The sequence below is a fragment of the Benincasa hispida genome, chromosome 12, assembly GCF_009727055.1.
Source record: "Benincasa hispida cultivar B227 chromosome 12, ASM972705v1, whole genome shotgun sequence".
NCBI classification, from domain to species: domain Eukaryota; kingdom Viridiplantae; phylum Streptophyta; class Magnoliopsida; order Cucurbitales; family Cucurbitaceae; genus Benincasa; species Benincasa hispida.
In genome coordinates, this window is record NC_052360.1 from 39,721,668 (window position 1) to 39,742,218 (window position 20,551).

The following is a 20,551-nucleotide window of genomic DNA, read 5'->3' on the forward strand; positions in this document are numbered from 1 at the left end:
AAAGGATTGAGGTAACTAAGCGTAATTCATCATCGAACGAACCATGTCTAACAAGGTTTGATTTCTCATTTCTACAACACCATTTTGTTGTGGTGTTCCAGGTGTTGTGAGTTGGGATCAAATTTCATAATCTACTAGATAGTTCTGGAATTGTAAATCTATATATTCAACACCTCGATCTGATCGAAGTATTTTGATTTTTTTTACTTAATAAGTTTTCAACTTCCGTCTTAAATTCTTTGAACTTGTCAAGAGTTTCAGACTTATGACTCATTAGGTAAATATAGCCATACCTTGAATAATCATCAACAAAATTGATGAAATATTCATATCCTCCTCAAACTTTAACATTCATTGGACCATAAAGGTCTGGATGTATAAGTTCTAGGGGTTCTTTGGCTCTAAGACCTTTTCCTATAAAAGATCTTTTGATTATTTTACCCTCAAGACTGATTCACATGGAGGCAATGAACTGTCTTCTAACTGATTTAGATGATTGTTTTTTATCAGTCTTTCAATCCTGTTGAGATTATATGACCAAGTCTTAAGTGCCAAGGATAGGCTTTTGGAGAAACTTTTGTCTTTTATTTTGAGTTTCTACCGTTTTAAACAACTATATATTTAAAATGGCTTTTGCTTTAGTTGGTTTTAACACATACAAGTTATTTTCAAGTCTAGCAGAATAAATATGAACACCTCTTGAACTAATGAACACTTCATTAAATAAAGATTTACTTTGTACATATTTTCTAGCAAACAAGACACAAAGATTAAGTTCCTTTTCATTTTAGGTACATAATATATATTTTCAAGTAAAATATAAGCATCTTTGAAATATAACTTGACGTCTCCCACTACTTCTGCTAAAATGACTTCACCAGTTCCTACCTTGAAAATCATTTCATTTCTGATAGCTATGTCCAGGAACTAGTATCCTGAAGAAAAGTTCAAATATGATTAATGGCACCTGAATCTAGTATCCAGGTTAAGCGATAACTTTCCACTAAACATGTTTCTATCACAAGTAAATCGGATTTACTTTGGTTTGCCTTTTCAGCTCTCTTTTCAGCAAGATACTGCGGGAAATTGCGTTTCCAATGCTCGTCTTCATTGAAATGGAAACATTTTCCTTTTGGTGCTTTATTCTTGCTTTTCTTTGCAGGGACTTTCTTCTTCCCTTTTCCTTTCTTCTTCATCTGGATACTCTTATCCTTTGAAGTAGAAACAAACTTCATTTTGTCTAAAGGTTTCGTTCCAGAGGAAGATCCCTTCAGAAAATTCTTTTGGGAAAAAACATTTGCTTCACTTTCCTTATTTTTCATTAAGGATTGGTAAGTCTGTAGTTCGTTCAAAAGAGTGGTCAAATTGTAATCAATCTTATTTATTACAGCATTAGTACGAAATGTTAGAAAGCTCTTCGAAAGAGATTCCATTATCATACTAACTTGACTCCTTTCATTTATGACAGTGCCATGAGCTTCCGCAATGTTGAAATGGACCATCATGTCCAGGACATGTTCTCTAACAGAGGGTCCCTTCTTTCATGCGAGAGTTATAGACGTACTTTATAGAATCATGTCGGACCGAAGAATATGGTTTCCCAAACATCTCTTGCTACAACACCATGATCACACATGCAGTGAACATGGCTTCATGCTTTTTAGTAAGCATATAGGCTCTGGAATTATTGTTAGCCTAAACCCATCTATCATAGGCTTCCCGAACATTTTGGCTAGAGTTTGAACTGGGAAGAGGAGGACATTCCTCTGTTAAAACGAACCTCAAATCGTTAACCACTAATATCATATTTATGTTTCACCTTGAATTTATCGGAAGCTAATAGTTGTATAATTGAGTTTGAAGTTCCTGAGAAATAAACAAATTCTATTAAACTTATGCATCTAAATCCAATTTTAGCAAAAACTAATAAAGTACCCATATCTCTTTATTTATTTGCAACGATACATTAGTGAGTCAGAATAGATGCTATGGAAAGGCAATCAAATATTCCTTCACTAAGCAAGACAATCTTGACCAAATACTATCTCCAGATTAACTCTTATTCCTATAGTCATTTAGTTATCGTTTTCGGTCAAGAACTTACTAACACTTAGTAACTCTTATAAGTGTGGCCTTCCATTTTTAGATTTCATAGAACGGTATGAATATGCCCCTGAATTGGATGAAAATGTTCAAGATGGAATTATGAAGCCCTATTCATTTCTAAAGCTTGGGTTTTCCGAATTCTATGTTACAACCCTCCGAGGGGATCGTCGTGGTTAACGACTAGCTAGTACCGCCTAAAAACGACAGTAGGTGCAACATAGGAATCTTACTGTTCAAACTAATGGAAGAGACCGTAGGATATGTTGACACATTTCCTTCACCCACTTACTATCAACTACTTCCCCTATTCACCTTGTTATTGACTGATGCAAACACTTTCTAAATGGAGCAGTCAAGGTTAAATCGACATGAAGTCGAGCATGGATCTCACGGTGTGAACTCTTAAAGACATGAGAGCTAAAACGATATATCATATATATTGTTAATCTCCCACTGAAGTGTTCTAAACGTTTGGGTATACTTTTACTGTAAACCCTTAAATCTCACTTAAGCAAGTTAGGTCCAACTTGGATAATAAGAAGAGTAAGTGAATATTCTAAGAAGGAATCTTGAGGATGATTAAAAGAGAAGGAAGAATTCCTTAAGTGTTGAATATGAGACTTTTGAGGGCTAAACATGAAATATAGCTAAGCTTGGTTATGTATGACAAAATTTGGCTAAGTGTGGGAGTTAAGGTGAGGCCATGCGTTAAAGGTGTTGTGTGATGTGCGACAGCCCAAGTGATTGAAGTTAGTTGAACGTATGTTAGATAGAAGGCGTGGAGTGAATGGCAAAGTGTTGGCTGAATGGTTGCTATGCATTAAGCATGAGCAATGTACAAACCAAGTTCAAGCGTTGGGCGCAAGGCATGCCAAAGCATGCATTGGTCTAAAGGCATGCGGCCAAGTGTGATATGCGATGGCCGAATAGGGTGTCCGCCAAAAGAGACTATGTGTTAAGTCTTGATTTAGGGGTGGACGCAAGGTGGGGTATTGTAAAACCCGAACCCTAATTCCCTTAAGTAAGTAAGTGTAAGTTATGTGATGTCTTCCAATGAGTTGTAATGAGATTATGTGTTGGTTAGGAGTGATGGAGGAAGAAAGCAAACTAAGGAGCAAGGGAACTCTCGAATGGCTATGTAGGAAAGAATGGTCAAATTTTGGCTAAGTATGGGAAACTAAGAGGAGACCATGCCCTCCTATGAGATTTAATGCTGAATTGTGCTTTGATAGAGTGGGAAGAAAATGGATTAATCAAATCTCAGCCATTAATCTTCATTAATGGGCTAAGTGGCCCAAGGAGATTTCATGCCAGATTTTGGGCGGTGGTAAGCAGGAAGATCGACTTCATTTAATTGGTTTGAACAAATTACTTGGGCTATTCATGTAATTTTAGTGGCATTCAAAAGCTCTGTGTGTCTATTTTCTGTGGTTGTGCTTCTGGAGGGAAAAATCGTCAGAATAAGGTCAGAGGAGCAAAATAAATACGAAGGGTACGTTTCTAGGGTGAATCTAGGTCATTAGTGAAGAATTGAAGCTCCAGAACGAATCATGAAGATTGTTTAGCTAAGAATTTGAGGTAATATTGTAAACTCAGTTATAAACAACTTTTTAGAATGAAACTTTTTAAGATGAGGCCTGGAAATCGAGTTATATATTTTTGAAGTTTGAACTGGAAATTGTTGAACAAGCAGGCAGCTGCTTGAATTGGAGCCAATGATGAATTTTTAAATCTCTAGATAAAACGACGAGGAATTTCAAGCTGAAATTTTAAGGTAATGTTTCTAACTTGATTCTAAGTAAGTTTGTAGAAGGAATTTCCTTGAGATCAATTCTGGAAATTTAGTTATGAATTGTTGGAATTGAATCTGCAGTTTGATGCTCCAAATTTTTTTCAAGTGTGGGGAGTGTGGGCGATCAAAGGGTGCATTCTTTTGACACTCAATCCCTCCAAATTGGCTAAGTGTCCAACCCTCAAAGTGAATGGTAGGAGGCACAATGTGATGGTTTGTCATGTGAGCTTGATTTATTGAGTAGGCTTAAAAGGAAGGCTAATGTAGACACTAAGTAGTATGCTTATACGTGTAGGTTCAATGCCCATTGGAAAAGCCTATCAAGCCTTAAGGAAGAAAACTTGAAGGACCTGTGAGTGAATATAAATGATTTATAAATGGTTTATAAATATTTTGATAATCCATGCTTTATTGACAGTTACTTTTATGTTGGTTATTTTACAAGAAGTTCCAAGCAACACATTTCTCTAAAGTTTATAAATGCATGCTAGTTACAAAGTTTATGAAATATGCTTTGGTACAATGGTTGAACCATGGTAGTTTTCAAACATGACATGTTTATGTTACAAGTATTTGTATTATGTTTTAAAGCATATGTGCTCTTAATGTTGTTGAGCATGCGTTAACAAATGATGTCTTATGAAAACTATGATTTATGAGATCAAGCTTTCAGTAAGCATGTTTTATGAAAATGTTTTCCTATCAGGTATTTTCAGCTCAATACTGAAGTACAAGGAGAAGGTATCTGAGCTGTACTACCTAGTTTCAGTTATGTTATGATTCTGATGCTGAAGTACATAGAGAATGTATCAGAATAATTCACTAAGTTTAATGATAAGCAGTGGTACCCTGCCTCAGTTATGATCCTTGACATCAAGATCCAGTTTTCTCTACGTGCACGTATGACAGTTAATCAGTTCAGTAGGATTGAACAAAAGGGTTCTTTCCTAGCATTGACTATAAGGTGCTGAGCAAAAGGGTTCTCACCCCAGCCCAGGTTTATGTTTGAGAGATCGAACAAAAAGGTTCTCTCTTAAACATGATACCTGACGATAAGATTGAACCACGAGGGTTCTTTCCTAGTATTGGCTAGAAGGTGTTGAACAAAAAGGTTCTCACCCCAGGCCAGGCTAATGTTTGAGAGATTGAACAAAAGGGTTCTCTCTTAAACAGGATATCCGACGTTGAGAGATCGAGCAAAAGGGTTCTCTCTACCCGGGAATCAGTTTAGCTATGTTTTCAGATACAATAGTTTTAAAAGTTTTATGTACACGTTTGCTTGGCATGTTTTAGTTCCAGTATTATGTTTTCTAGCTTTCAGTTTAAGCATGAGATTTATGTTTTTATTAAGTCACTCACTGGGCAAGTAGCTCATTCTTTCAAATGTTTTTCTTTTCCCAGGTAGTGGTCATCTCTCCAGAAGTTAGCTGTCATCTTGCTCTACCACTCAAGGACTCCAGTTAAAAGTCCAAAGTCTAGAGAGAAGTTTTTGGTGTTTACTCTGTAAATGTCTGTACATATGTGTTGCTCATATTAGGGACTAGTAAAGTATATTGGGACCGCTAAACTCTGTATGTGTTAATATGATGTAATTATGTTGTTATTGATCCTTAGTATTCTGAGGTTATTTTTAAAGTTGTTGAATTTTATGTCCTAAAACTCGTAGTTTTTAAATTAATAAACATATTTTGTTTTATTTTTCGATAAAATTGTTATTAAAATTGTAATCTTGAATCCAATAAACTAAGGTCCTGGGCTATTTAATGTAGTTCGAACTTTATGTAGTGACATAAATGTGGATCAAGTTCAAATATATAGCCAAAATGGTCTATAGTATATGAATAAGGTTGGGCGCCTTGTTCTGGGGACACTATGGATGCGGCCCACTTTGTAGTTAGTACAAACGATGTGATCCTGAATCGTTCATAGAGATATGTGAGTGGGGGCATCCTATGCAATGAATTTGCATAAGAATGAACTATGAAATAGTCACTTTTTACGTTCTAAATGTCGTTTTATGTATAAAACTGACTATTTCGTTAATTGATGACCTAGGTAACTTAATCTTAATCCCGAGCTAACTATGAACTCCTGTTCACTCGAGATTATCCTTAGATCTGCATAGGTGAGGGCAGCTCATTATCGCTGGCCCAATAAGCCTCTCATTTCAGAGGTAAGATCAGATGGATAGCTAGGAACATAGGGTGCAAGACGGAATTCATTCCTACCCATTATAGGGATAATATATAGGTTGTTCCCTTTAATACTGAATCCAGGTCTTGAACAAGGGGCCTCACCCTCTCTTTAAATTTCTTGTGGAAATTTGTAATTGCTCACATGTTTATGAGAATTAATGTGTGGAAAAGGGTCTATAAATTTGTTGGAGTCATTAGAGTTGAAATTAGGTTGTAATTACTTGATTCCGGGAGAGAGAACAACATCAAAAAATGGAGAAAAATGGCTCACAGACCCGACTCGAGCAGCGATGCGACCCGGTTCGAAGTAGCCCCATGCATTCCAGTTGCCGATGAAGTGTCCGGCCCGTTCCACGCTCCGACCCGGTTTCTCCAACTGCTCCGGTCCGACTCACTTCGAAGCTGCCTTGCGTACGCCATTTGTCCGCGTCCCGCACCTCTCGCCTCCGCCACCCGCACGTTCAGTTCGACCCGACCTGACCCGCGCCTTCGTTGACCGTGCCAGCATGCATTGATCAGCCGGTCTAGACGATCTGGACCGGTCCGTTTGACCTGGTTGAGCTGGTTTGACGTTCAACTTGGTTTTTGGTGTTTTTGGGCTGGTTCGAGTGGTTTATTCTAGATGGTTCAAATTGTTTAAAACCGGTTTCGGGAAGCTGGTTGCTGATTTTTGTAATAATTAGTTTTTTGTTTGTTTTTAATGCCAAAATCGGTCCACTTTAGTGTTGTTTACCTATTATGCATGTGATGTATAATATTGTTTAATTATGTATGCATATAGGATGCCATATAGTTTTAAAACCCCACCATAGGAAAAGTATGTGACATGCATGTGTTATATGTTAAGTGTTATAAAATATATACTATGCATGCTTAGTTTTAATATAAGTATTATATTAAAGCATGTTTGTTTGAAGGAAGGATGTTATAGATGAATGCTCTAGGGTTATAATTGTTATAATTTATTTTATAATTGTTATAAAATAACCTAGACTTCTAAAATCTATAACAAAGATAAGATGCATGCTCACTTAGGGTTAACCATTGAGCAATCCCAATTTTCATAGAAAATAGGTCGATAACTTGTAAAATCGAAGTTACAAGAAAACTTACCCGGCAAGATCTTGGAAAAAAGTCAGATAAGATGAATAAGGTTGAAGGTTTTTAAGTTGACGGTTCACAGAACACCTACTACCTGGAGATCGAGCCGGCGTCAATAAAATTTATTTATCACCTAGACATCATAGGTTAAAAATTCAGTATAAAAGTTATACTCGGATGAATCACCTAGACTTAGGATATGTTTAGTTAGCCGAAATGTATCGCTAAGTATTTTATACCCTAACCATCTAGAACACTTCAGCTGGAGAGAAGTAATGTACTTTTAGCTCTAGCTTCCCTAAGAGTTCACACCGTGAGATTCATGCTTGGCTTTGGACCGCCTTGGGAGAAAACTCCATTCGGAGAATCTTTGCATGAGTCAATACCAAGGTGAATAGGGGAAGTTGTTCATAGTAAGTGGGAGACAGAAGTGTGTCAACACATCCTACGGTCTCTTCCATTAGGTCGCACCATGAGATTCCTATAATGCGCCTACATGTCTGCCCTGGAGCGACCTTACCAATTGGAGGCTGTATTATACGATTCAGAACTTCATGAACTCTAGAAATTGATAGGGTCTCTCAGGTCCATTTTCATTCCTGTCTTTCCATCTTCGGAAGCATAATGATTCTTATCTTTGAGGTTTGAAAATGGAGGGTCACATTTACGAGAATTACTACGTGTTAGTAAATTCTTGACCAAAGTAGCGATAACTAAAGTGCTATAAGAATAAAGAGTTATTCTGGGGTTAGCATCTAGTCAAGATTGTCTTGGTTCAAAAGAGGAATAATCGACTGCCATTTGGTGGAGGTTACTTTGAACTTTTGAAATATCGTTGCAAAATATAATAATGAAGGGTACATTATTAGATTTTTTTTGCTAAACTTGATTGGATTTAAAAGCTTAATTTACTAAAAAGGATATGTTTTTCTTTTCAGCATGACTATCTCTTTAGTTCAACTATTAGCTTCTGAAAAACTTGACGACAACAACTACTCAACATGGAAAACAAATTTGAATTCAACACTAGTAATAGATGACCTAAGATTTGTCTTAACTAAGGAATGTCCTCAGGCCCTTGCCTCAAAAGAAGCACAAGGTAAATATGATTTACTAGTTGCTGAAACATGTTTAGTGGAGTATGATACCTCAACCTGGATATTGGATTCAGGAGTCGCTAATCATATTTGCTTCTCTTTTCAGGAAACTAGTTCCTGGAAAAAGCTTGAAAAAGGCGAGATCACCCTCAAGGTTGGAACATGAGAGGTTGTCTCGGCTGAAGCAGTGGGAGAGTTGAAGTTGTTTTTCAATGATAGATATATCATACTTAAAGATGTTTTATATGCTCCTAAAATGAAACGAAATTTAATATCTATCACATGTATATTGGAACAAATGTATAAAATATCTTTTGAAGTTAATGAAATGTTCATTTTCAGAAAAGGTATTCAAATTTGTTCTGCTATACTTGAAAACAACTTATATAAGTTAAGACCAACTAAAGCAAAATTTGTCTTAGATACTAAGATGTTTAAAACAACCGAAACTCATAATAAAAGACAAAAAGTTTCTTCTAATGCCTATCTATGGTACTTAAAACTTGGCCACATAAATATCAAAAGGATTGAGAGATTGGTTAAGAATGGACTCCTAAATCCGTTAGAAGACAATTCTTTACCTCTATGTGAGTCTTGTCTTGAAGAAAAAATGACTAAGAGATCTTTTACTGGAAAAGGTCTCAGAGCCATAATACCCTTAGAGCTCATACATTCGGACCTCTGTGGACCGATGAATGTCAAAGCTCGAGGTGGGTATGAATATTTCATCAGTTTTGTTGATGATTATTCAAGGTATGGTCATATTTACCTAATGCATCACAAGTCTGATTCTTTTGAAAAGTTCAAAGAATATAAGGTTGAGGTTGAGAACCAGTTAGATAAAACAATAAAGACACTATGATCAGATCGAGGTGGGGAGTACATGGACTTAAGATTCTAGGATTATATGATAGAACACAAAATCAAGTCACAACTCTCTGCACCTAATATGCCTCAGCAGAACGGTGTATCTGAAAGAAGAAACATAACCTTGTTGGACATGGTTCGCTCAATGATGAGCTTTGCTAAGTTACCCGATTCCTTTTGGGGACATGCATTAGAAACTACTGTCTATATTTTGAATAATGTTCCCTCTAAAAGTGTTTCAGAAACACCTTATGAGCTATGAAAAGGGCGTAAAGGCAGTTTACATCACTTTAGAATTTAGGGATGCCCGACACACGTTTTGGTGCAAAATCCTAAAAAATTGGAATGTCGTTCAAAACTATGCCTATTTATAGGTTATCCAAAAGAAACAAAAGGTGGTCTATTTTATGATCCTCAAGAGAATAAGGTATTTGTATCGACAAATGCCACATTCTTAGAGGAAAACCACACAAGAAGTCATCAACCTCGCAGTAGACTGGTATTGAATGAAATTTCCAAAAACGCTACAGATAGAACTAGTTCATCTAGTTAGTCACTTCCTTCTCAAGAGTTGAGAATGCCTCGATGTAGTGGGAAGGTTGTTCATTAGCCTGATCGTTACTTGGGTTTAACAGAAACACAAGTTGTCATACTAATGACGACATAGAGGATCCATCGACCTATAAACAGGCGATGAAATATGTGGATCGTGATCAGTTGGTCAAAGCCATGGACCTCGAAAAAGAGTCTATGTACTTCAATTCTGTCTGGAAACTTGTAGATCAACCAAATGATGTAAAACCAATTGGTTGTAAGTGGATTTACAAGAGAAAATGAGACCAAGTCGGTAAAGTACAGACTTTTAAGGCTCGACTTGTGGCAAAGGGTTATACCCAGAGAGAGGGAGTGGATTATGATGAAACTTTCTCTCTCATTGCCATGCTTAAGGGTTATACCCAGTGACAGGTATGTAGCCAAGACAAGGCTATGCATCCAAATGAGGCCAAGTGAGGTTAGATGTTGGGGCGAGCTATGCGATCAAGAGAGGTGTTAGGTGTTCAATTAGTGCTATACGTTGATAAGGTGGATGCGGCCAAGAAGGGCTATGCATCCAAGGGGAAGTATGCGTATAAGGAAGTAAACTTGGGGAGCAAGGCTAAGTTGACAGCAAATTAGGGCAAGTGGCTAAATCTAGTAAAGTTTGGGCTGAAGTAAGGAGAAGGTGAGTGCACTACAAAGCATGCAAAGGAAGGTTATGCATTGGTTTAAGAGGATGAGAACACTTCAGCCACATGCAAGGAGGTGGTGTCAAGAGGGTGGCGTTGGCACATGCATGGTGAAGGCATCTGAACATGCAGGGCTAGTGAGGTGTCAAGCGTTGAGGGATTTTGGGCTTCTATAAATGGGTCAGCAAGGGGACCTCAACTCTCACAATTTCATCGTGCAAATCCAATGAAATTAGTGTGAAGGTGTTGAGAAAGAAGTGTACTAAATGACCTTGGGTTACCATTCATTTTGGAGAAGTGATGAGTGAAGAATTTGTGTTGGAAAGCAGAAGGCCCAGCGACAAGCATGCGCCATCGCACACACCCACGTCTGGCGCACAGCGCACGCCCATCGCAAAATGCCCATTTGGACAACGCGGATGCCTGTCAGTGCGCACGCCTGTGTTGCACACGCTACCCAGCCCCTTGCGCATGCACGCCCATGTCTTGTGACCATGTCACATTGCGTCTGTATGAGGTCGGCCACCCAGCCATGCCCAGCCCAGCGTACAAACTGCTGCCCACGCCTACCAGACTACCTAAATAATCTCAAAAGCTGTGTTTTGGGGTATTAAACCTGTTTTTGGGTATTTTGAAGTGTGTAAGCTAGTTATTTCAATTTAAGGATATATTTAAAGCTAAAATTGATTTATTTAAGAAATTTCAAGCTAATTTAAGATTTATTTAAAAATAAGTAAAATTCAGGGAAACATGACCAAGGGCTGCTCTAGGAGGATTATAAAGAGAATTAACAAGAAGATTGTGAGTGGTTTTTCCTATTTTCGTATGTTTGAATTATATATGCTATTATATATATATGTAAGGTTTGAAATTGATATGATCGGGAAATGTGTTTTCTGGATTTTATTTGTTGATTTGATTCTTGTTGTTTTTCATAACATGAATTGCATTGGAAACTAGGATTGTACTCTGGGAAATTGTTAGCGTGTCTCAAGCACGTCTTACGGGATATTGTTGACATGTGCACATTCGGCGGGCTATAAGGTATTGGAATTTTTTCCTCAACATGCATATTGGGAGGTTCATGGGAAACCCGAGAAATACATGAGCCAAGGATAGCCAGTTATCGGGTTAAAAGGGTTACATTCTTATGTGTTATGATTGCTTGATTGTAAAATTGGTTCCAAAAATGAATTTCTGAAACCAACGTATTTCCTTTTAAAAAATACACTACTCACTGGGCTTTTTAGCTCATGTTTTCCAATTTTTTATTTCCCCCAGGTAGCAGAAGCGGAATGTTCTGGAAAAAACTACTCAAGGTTTGAACTGCCATTCTTTCACAGAGCGAAACTCGGATTGGGTTACTTTTGAAAGTCATTAGGATTAACTAGGATTGGGAATGTATTTAGAATGAACGCTTGTAATTGCTTCTAAAAGTTAATTAAAATAATACGTATTTGTTATCTTATGAGTTGGTAAAAGTTGGACAGTTGATATCACAAGGATGGTGTCAACTGTCTTCACATCTCCTTTCAGATTTGGAGGATAAAACCCAGGAGGGGGTGTGACATTTATTTAGGTATATTTCGACTAATAAACATCCTAAGTCTACGTGATTTTCCAAACATAACTCTTATATTTGAATTAACCTACGATATCTAGGTGATAAAACCATTTTATTACCTCACATCGCTCACGCATGCTCATAAAATCGGTTAACAATGCTCAATTATTCGGCCATAATCCCCAGGAAGGAGGTATTCTATAGACCGTCAACTTAAATACCTCCAGCCTTAGACTGGATTATATACGGTTGAGTTTGTAACCGTATTTTATAAGATAATGACCTATTTTAACTATTAAAACAAGTTGTTAACCTAAATGAGCATGCAGCTTATCTTTGTTATGGATTTTAATGTCTAGTCCAAATTTATAACAACTTATAAAACAATAGACATGCTTTGCATCCATAACAATCATCAAAGGCATTCAAACTTTGATATAACTCTTATATTAAACTTTAGAAACCCTAAACATGCATACTATATATATAACTCCTTATAATATATTTTCAATGCATGTAACATGCTTTCCTATGGTGGGATTTTAAATTAACATGGCATACTATATACACATACATGTTTAATTTAAATATGACATACAGCACATGCATAAAATATTTAAACAACAACGATATGGTTCAACTTTAGCATTCTAAGCAACCAAATTTAACTAAGTATTAAAAACAATAATTAAAAACATCTCCAAAATGAATCTGGACCGCTTGACCCAACTCGAACCGGGTCTCATCCAAATGAGGCTAAAGCAGTCAACAGGCTACCAAACCGGTCAAACCAGTTTCTACCCGCAAACTGGCTCCATTATGCGCACCTTTCTAGGTTGGGATGAAAGCGTCATGACGTTTTATCCCAACATTGAAATGCCTCGGGCTCCAAGCTAAGCAGTGTCATGAGCTCTAAGAACCGAGTTGCAACGCTGTGAGGGTAGTAGCTCCAGTCAAGTTTCTACAGCTGACCTTGCTTGCTTCAATCTTCAATTATAACCTAGTTTTAACTCTATTGACTCTAATAAAATTACAGACTCTAGAGCACACATATAAGCTCATGAACCAAGATCCAATTACAAATTTAACAACATAATCAAAGAGTAATCTAATGCCAAAGTTAAATTTCAACCTTATCAATCAACCAAACGTGCATCTATAGAAATCACCCACCAAACTCAAATTAATGTTAATTGAGTGCTTACATCATGCTCTGGTACCAAATTTTAAAAAATCAATAAAACATTTACACTTAATTTGAGTTCAAAAAGCATGTAAGAAAACATTTTCATAAAAGAGAGTTTCAAAATGTTATACCTTTTATGAAACTCTTCAATTCTAGCTCCTCTCCACGAATTGGATCTTCAAATTGATGGTAGACCACCATAATGATCTTCTCTATTATCTTCTAACTTGGATTGAGAGGCGAATCTCAGATTGAGGTCAATTAGGTGAGGGAATGATGAGGGTTTTGTAGAGAAACCATAATTTCAAATTTTCAAAATGCATATCTCAGCTCCAATCTGAAAAATTGGAGTATTTAAGGTGTTTAAACATGCAATCACTCACTTAATCAACTAATTGACACTTCAATCAGCATTAAATGAGTGGGCTAGATGTTGGTTAGTGGATTAATCCAATAAAGTTTGGATTTTTCCACTAACTCAACATAATTTCCAATTTTTTGCAACTTTCAAATTTATTTAATTTAATTTTCTATCAAAATTAACCTTAAACAAAATTCAAAACTGAATTTTGAATTTACAAAATTGAATTTTTTTTAATTATATAATTAATTAAACCAATTTAATTAATTAAATAATAAATTAATATCAAATATTAAATTAATTAAACACCTAATTCATACATGAATCCTATTTATATTAATCAATATTTAAATATTTTAATCTCTTCAATTTACGTTTAATTTCGATAAATTAAACGTTTAACTATATCAAATATAATTAACCAAACCCTAAATTGAATTTGAACACTTCAAATTCAAAACCCTAATTTCGATTTTGAACATTTCAAATCCGCTCAATTCACTGATCCAAGGAGTAATTTTACGAGCTAGTAGAGGGACCTTATGGATCTACAGATCATGAGCTCTAACAATTTGAGATTAATTGGCTAAACTCTTTAGATCAAATTAATCAATATTCATTAACTATCGAGACATACCACTATAGCTTTATAGTTGCACTCTCCTCTTTGTAGATATATTTTTGTCCACTTTAACCATAACCAGTAAGTCGACCCTTCATAGGTTGTTCGTATTTACAGCTAGGTCAAAATTACCGTTTTACTCTTGTAAATACATCTTGCTCCTTAAGCTCCCACTGATCTTCTATTGAACAATTGGTTTATAGTCCAACCAATAAATCATATCTCTCTCGGCCATGAGAGAGCGGTGCTCCTTTGTTCAAAATCAGGAGTCAGTACTTAAAGGAACAACCTATCTGATAACCCTAAATTGGGTAGGAGTGAATTTCATCTTACAGGACTGTGTCCCTAGCTATCTAGCTGGTCTTATCCCCAAAATGGGAGGCTTATTGAGTAGTGTTGTTGAACTACTCTCACTTATGCAGATCAAAGGATAATCTGAATAAAAGAAATTCATAGTTGGCTCAGGATTAAGATCGAGTACCTTAGGTCATCGAATTCGAAATAGTCAGTTTTAACAATAAACGATCGTTATAAAGAAAAGTGACTATTTCATGGTCCGGTCTTATGCAAATATCCTTTTCATAGGATGCCTCCACTTGCATGTCTTCACATAAATGATTTTGGGATCACATCTTTTGTATCAGTATACAAAGTGAGCCGCATCCAACGGTGTCACTAGGACGAAGTACCCAATCTCACTATATACTTATAGACCATTTTGGTTATATACTAAAACTTGATCCACTTTTATATCTCCACATAAAGTTAAAGTATTCATATTATAGCCTTGGATTCGTTTATTGGATTTTTATAACAGAATGCAATATCAAGAACATTTTATTGAATGAACAACTCAATAATACTTTTATTGATAATTAGAATATATTTCCAATATTTACGAACTACGAGTTTTAGGACATTCCCAACATGTCTATACATACATGTTTAAGTTACAGAAGATAACTTTGGATTTAGTTTAATGGATTATTGCATAAGTTTCATAAGACTAATTGACCATTGATTCAACTAACATATAACTACGAGGCTTTAAGGCCTACATCCCAACATCCAGAACCTTCCCACTTTTGTTGATGTACTAGCCTCTTCAACAACTCCTGTTGAAGTTTCAGTAGTTTTATTGAAAAGTTCATTCAACACAATCTTACTGAGTGGTTTATGCTCCCTAATGTGATTCTTTTCAAAAAAATGTAGCATTCATCGACACAAATACTTTATTTTCTTTAGGATCATAGAATTAACCACTCCTCGTTTCCTTAAGATGGCCTACAAATAGGCACCATTTTAAGCAAGGTTCAAATTTCTTTGGATTTGCCTCAAGCACATATGCTAGACAACTCCAAATCCTAAAGTGTCGTAAACTGTCTATACGGCCTCTCGATAATTCCAATAATGTTTCAGAACGCTTTTGAGTGGAACTCATAACTTGTAAAAATACAAGTTATTTTACCTCTTTTATTTAAAATAATTAGGAAAAGTCATAGGAAATGTGTTGGCTGGATGAGAAAATCATGCAATTAATCATATCCTGTGATCACAAGCATACAAAACTAATAATCTTTGAAAATTATAAAATTGTGCTTTTGAACACAAGATTCTATCAAAAAAAAAGGAGGAAAAAACAGAAAAAGAAGCAAGCCCCAACCGCGTGAGTGCATAAAGAAAAATCCTGACGCTCAGCTTGGCATCACATAAGTTCCACACTATAAGAGAAAACATGATTCTAAATGAAACAGAAGCGTGAGCAATGGAAGTCAAATAAAAAAGATCAATTTGGTAGTTGATGTGAAAGGTTCTCGACATAGCAAATGAACTTCTGACGCGAGGCAAATGGCGTGGCAAGACATGGAATTTAATGCATAGTGTCAGTCTAATCATTAGAAAGAGACGCATAACCTTTTTCTCGATGCCTATAAATAGCCCACAAGATCGAATATAGAGAAGAGACATAACCAAGAAATTGGCCAGGCTTTGCTAAATTTTCTATTCCTCATATGCCATAACCACCTTCTCCAAAGCTTTTCCTTGAGGAATTTCGAGTGAAAGCTCAAGGTTTCTCTCTAAAGAGGAGGAAGAAGGGCGTTACCATCATCACGACCGTCATTAAGCAGCCTCCAGAGGACCCAAATGATGCAAGAACTTGCAACCCACGACTTAACTTTCTATCCTTGTCTTTTCATTTCACTTTTTTTCAATAGTTTTTGTATTGTTGTGTAAGATTGAAAAACCTTCATTATTGATATGAATTCCTTTACAATTTCCCGCCTATCCATATTTTCACCATCGAGTATGAACAACTAAATTCATAATGGGTTGGGGAAGATAAAACTAACATGTACTACGTAATGCATAAGTAAGCGTTTATCTCGATTAATGCGCGCTTCATGAATTATTGGTATCAAATCGAGAGATTGCTATATATAGAACTAATCATTGCTTGAAAAAGTAAAGGACTTTAGATCTCATTAAACAAGAGAAGAAACACCTTTAGAAATAAAGATAGAATTTTCTACATGAAATACTCATCGCATGCATCCCAGAAATAGGGTATTGTGGCTTAACGCACTGAGAAGTATAGTTTATCATCATAAGTAAATTGCATGAACGTGTGGCTTATGCATTACTTAGGAAACATTGGTGAATATTTTTCTCAACCCTACTTTGTTTATTAAAATTTCATATTTTTCTCACCACAAGCTGCTTCATTCCAAGTTTTAATTGTAATCACACATTCATCAACATCATTGTATCATTACTCACACCCACCACTTAAACACTAGTGCAGGTAGTAAGATAGATTAAACAATCAAGTTCATCGCATATTTTTCAACAATTCACATTAAAATCAAAGAAAACACTCAATCGCATCATTCAGCGTGATCCCTATGTTCGACAATTGATGTATACAAAGGAAAAATCACAATGCAGATGAATGGATAGAAAATGAAGTTTAGTGTTCTCAAAGTGTTGGAATATCCTAATGAAGTCAACACTTGCCATGCGATTGACCTGTAAGAAGAGTGGCCTTATGAACTTGAGTTTGAAATTAAGAAATTTAGGGAAGATATGGACAATGAATTGAATACACAACAACTTGAATCTTGTTATGCGATGAAGGAAATTCAGAGAAATTTTGAACCTCCAAGCTTAGACAGCCAAGAAAGCAAGGTCAAGCCCTCAGAGTAGTCACCTATTTTGGAGTTGAAGGCGCTTCCAGCCCATTTGAAGTATGCATTTCTTGGTAAGAATGACATTCTGCTTGTGACCATTTCAGCAACACTCTCTTCAAAAAATGAAAATGCTCTTCTGAAAGTCTTAAAGAAGTATATCAAGGCGATTGGATGGATTTTTGCCAATATAAGGGGAATCAACCCCTTCTACTGCATACATAAGATTAGACTTGAAGACGGAAAGGAATGATCCATTGAACATCAATGCAGGCTCGATCCTGTGATGAAAGTGGTATTGAAGAAAGAAATTATCTAGTGGTTGGATGCAAGGGTGATTTTTCCTATTTCAGACAGCAAATGGGTGAGCCTTGTACAATGTGTTCCAAAGAAAGGCAGTAGCACTGTAGTCCCAAACCAAAACAATGAACTCATCCCCACCCGTATAATTACAGGAAGAATCTACATGGATTACAGAAAATTCAAAGCAGCAATGAAGAATGATCATTTCCCCTCCCTTTTATTGATCAAATGCTTAGATTGGCAGGTAATGACTTCTTTTGCTTTCTAGATGCTACTCAGGCTACAATCAAATCATGATCGTGCCTAAAGACCAAGAGAAGAAAACATTCACTTGCCCATATGGGACATTCGCCTTTCGACGCTTGCCCTTTGGACTGTGTAATGCCGCTAGCACCTTTCAGAGGTGTAGATGACAATCTTCTCTAACTACCTGGAAGACTCAGTGGAAATTTTTATGGATGATTTTCCAGTCTATGGAAGGACATATGAAGTATATTTGGCTAATCTTGAGAAGGTATTGAGAAGATGCGAGGACACCAATTTGGTCTTAAACTTAGAAATGTGTCATTTTATGGTCACAGAAGAAATTGTGCTTGGACACAAGGTGTCCAAACTTGGTCTAGAATTTGACATGGCAAAAATAGAAGCTGTGGAAAAGTTGTCGCCCCTACAAATGTGAAGACACTAAGAAGTTTTCTTGGACATGCTAGGCTCTACCGTCGATTTTTTAAGAACTTCTAAAAAATTGCACGTCCTTTGAACATGCTGTTAAAAATCAATAGACCTTTTGAATTTGATCATGACTTCTTAAGAGCTTTTGAGACATTAAAGCAAGCACTAGTCACCACGCCCATTCTCATCGCACCTGACTGGTCAATTCCTTTTGAAGTAATGTGCGACGCGAGTGACTATGTGATAGAAGCCGTGTTAGCATAGCGTAAGGATAAAATCCTTCACCCCATTGCATATAAGAGTAAGACTTTTAATAGGGCACAGGAGAATTATACAACAACGACAAAAGAGCGTAAGCAACTAGATCATTCTGCAATCAGATATTTGATGACAAAAAAGGACGTAAAGCCTTACTTAATTAGATGGGTCTTGTTGCTTCAAGAATTTGATACTGAAATTGTGGATCGAAAAGGTCAGAAAACAAGGTGGAAAATCACTTATCCCGCCTAAAAAATGTCGAAGTTGATCACCTACAATTGGATGTTACCGTATGTTTCCTTGATGAGGCAGTGTTAAAAGTTGACGAATTTTTGCCATGGTTCGCAGATATTGTTAACTACCTGGTATACAAGTAGTTTCTCGAAGAATATACTCCAGAACAGGGGAAAAAAAAGCTCATGCATGAATGTAAGTTTTACTATTGGGATAAGCCTCACCTCTATAAGTGAGGCCCATATCACTCTTTCACCAATGCATGCCTGAGACTACATACAAGCACATATTATTTCAATTTCATGAGTCCTACTTTGGTGGACACTTTGGAGGGCAACAAATAGCAAAAAAAGTGCTTGAAAGTGGTTACTATTGGCCCACGCTTTTCAAAGATGCTAGAGAGTATGTGATGAAGTGTGATAGTTGCAAGGGCACTGAAAACATCTCGAGTAGGAATGAAATGCCAATGACTACTATATTAGAAGTCGAACTGTTTGATGTCTGGGGTATCGACTTCATGGGCCCATTTCCACCATCTAACGGCCACAATTACATTTTAGTAGTTGTTGATTATGTTCCAAAACGGGTAGAGGCAGTCTTCTGTGCTTCCAATGATGTGGCGATCGTTTCCAAATTCCTTCAAAAGAATATCTTCACTCGTTTTGGCTCACCACAAGCCATCATCAGCGATGAGGGCACTCACTTCATAAACCGCATTGTTAAGAAGCTTTTGATAAAATACAATGTCCATCACAAGATTGCGAAAACTTACCATATTCAAATGAATGGACAAGCTGAGATATCCAATCGAGAAAGCAAGTCAATTCTTGAAAAAGTTGTCAACACAATGCGTAAAGATTGGGCATAAAAATTGGACGAGACATTTTGGGCGTATCCCACAACATATAAAACACCTATCAATATGTCCCCATATGTACTGGTATTTTGCAAACCTTATCACCTACCATTGGAACTCGAACAAGGCATATTGGGTCGCTAAGAAGCTTAATTTCATTCTCAACATAGCAGGAGAGGTAAGAAAACTTCAGCTCAACGAACTTGACGAGTAGTGACTACAAGCCTATGAGAACGCTAAGATCTATAAGGATCAAATGAAGCGTTGACATGACCAATGCCTGAGTAAGAAAACTTTTTTGATTGGAAAAAAATTTCTATTTATTTAATTCTCGTCTTTGTTTGTTTCCAAGGAAGTTAAAATCGCGTTGGTCTGGACCATTTGTAATTAAAGAAATTTATACTCATAAAGCTATGAAGTTAATGAATGAAGATGGATCGAATGCATTCAAGGTCATCGGGCAGTGAATTAAACTATACTATGGAGGCAATTTTGATTGGGAAAAAGTCTCTATAGACCTTGGAAAATCGAAATGAAGCAATTGGATAGTCCTTGCGGCGATAATGGCAAATCTTACCAAAGATGCATCCTATCTTTTGTCTTTATTTTGTGCTATTACTTTGCTTTTTATTCTCTGCTTATTTATTTGCTTAAGTTTTGTGGAAAAGACTGTTTTTGTGTGGTTGTGATTAAATTATGGTTACATTTTAATTTAGGATCTTGGGAAAGCGATGAGTGATGCATTGGAAAAATAAACTCCACGCATCCAACATACTCAACGCAGGAAAGGGTTACTTAAAAAGTCAAATTATATTCGTTAGTAAGAAATGAAAAGACGTCCATCACGTGATGCCGTCTAACACATTGTCACATTCCTTTTTTAATAAATGCACCATCATTAGGGTGATGTCAGGCCTTAAATCATG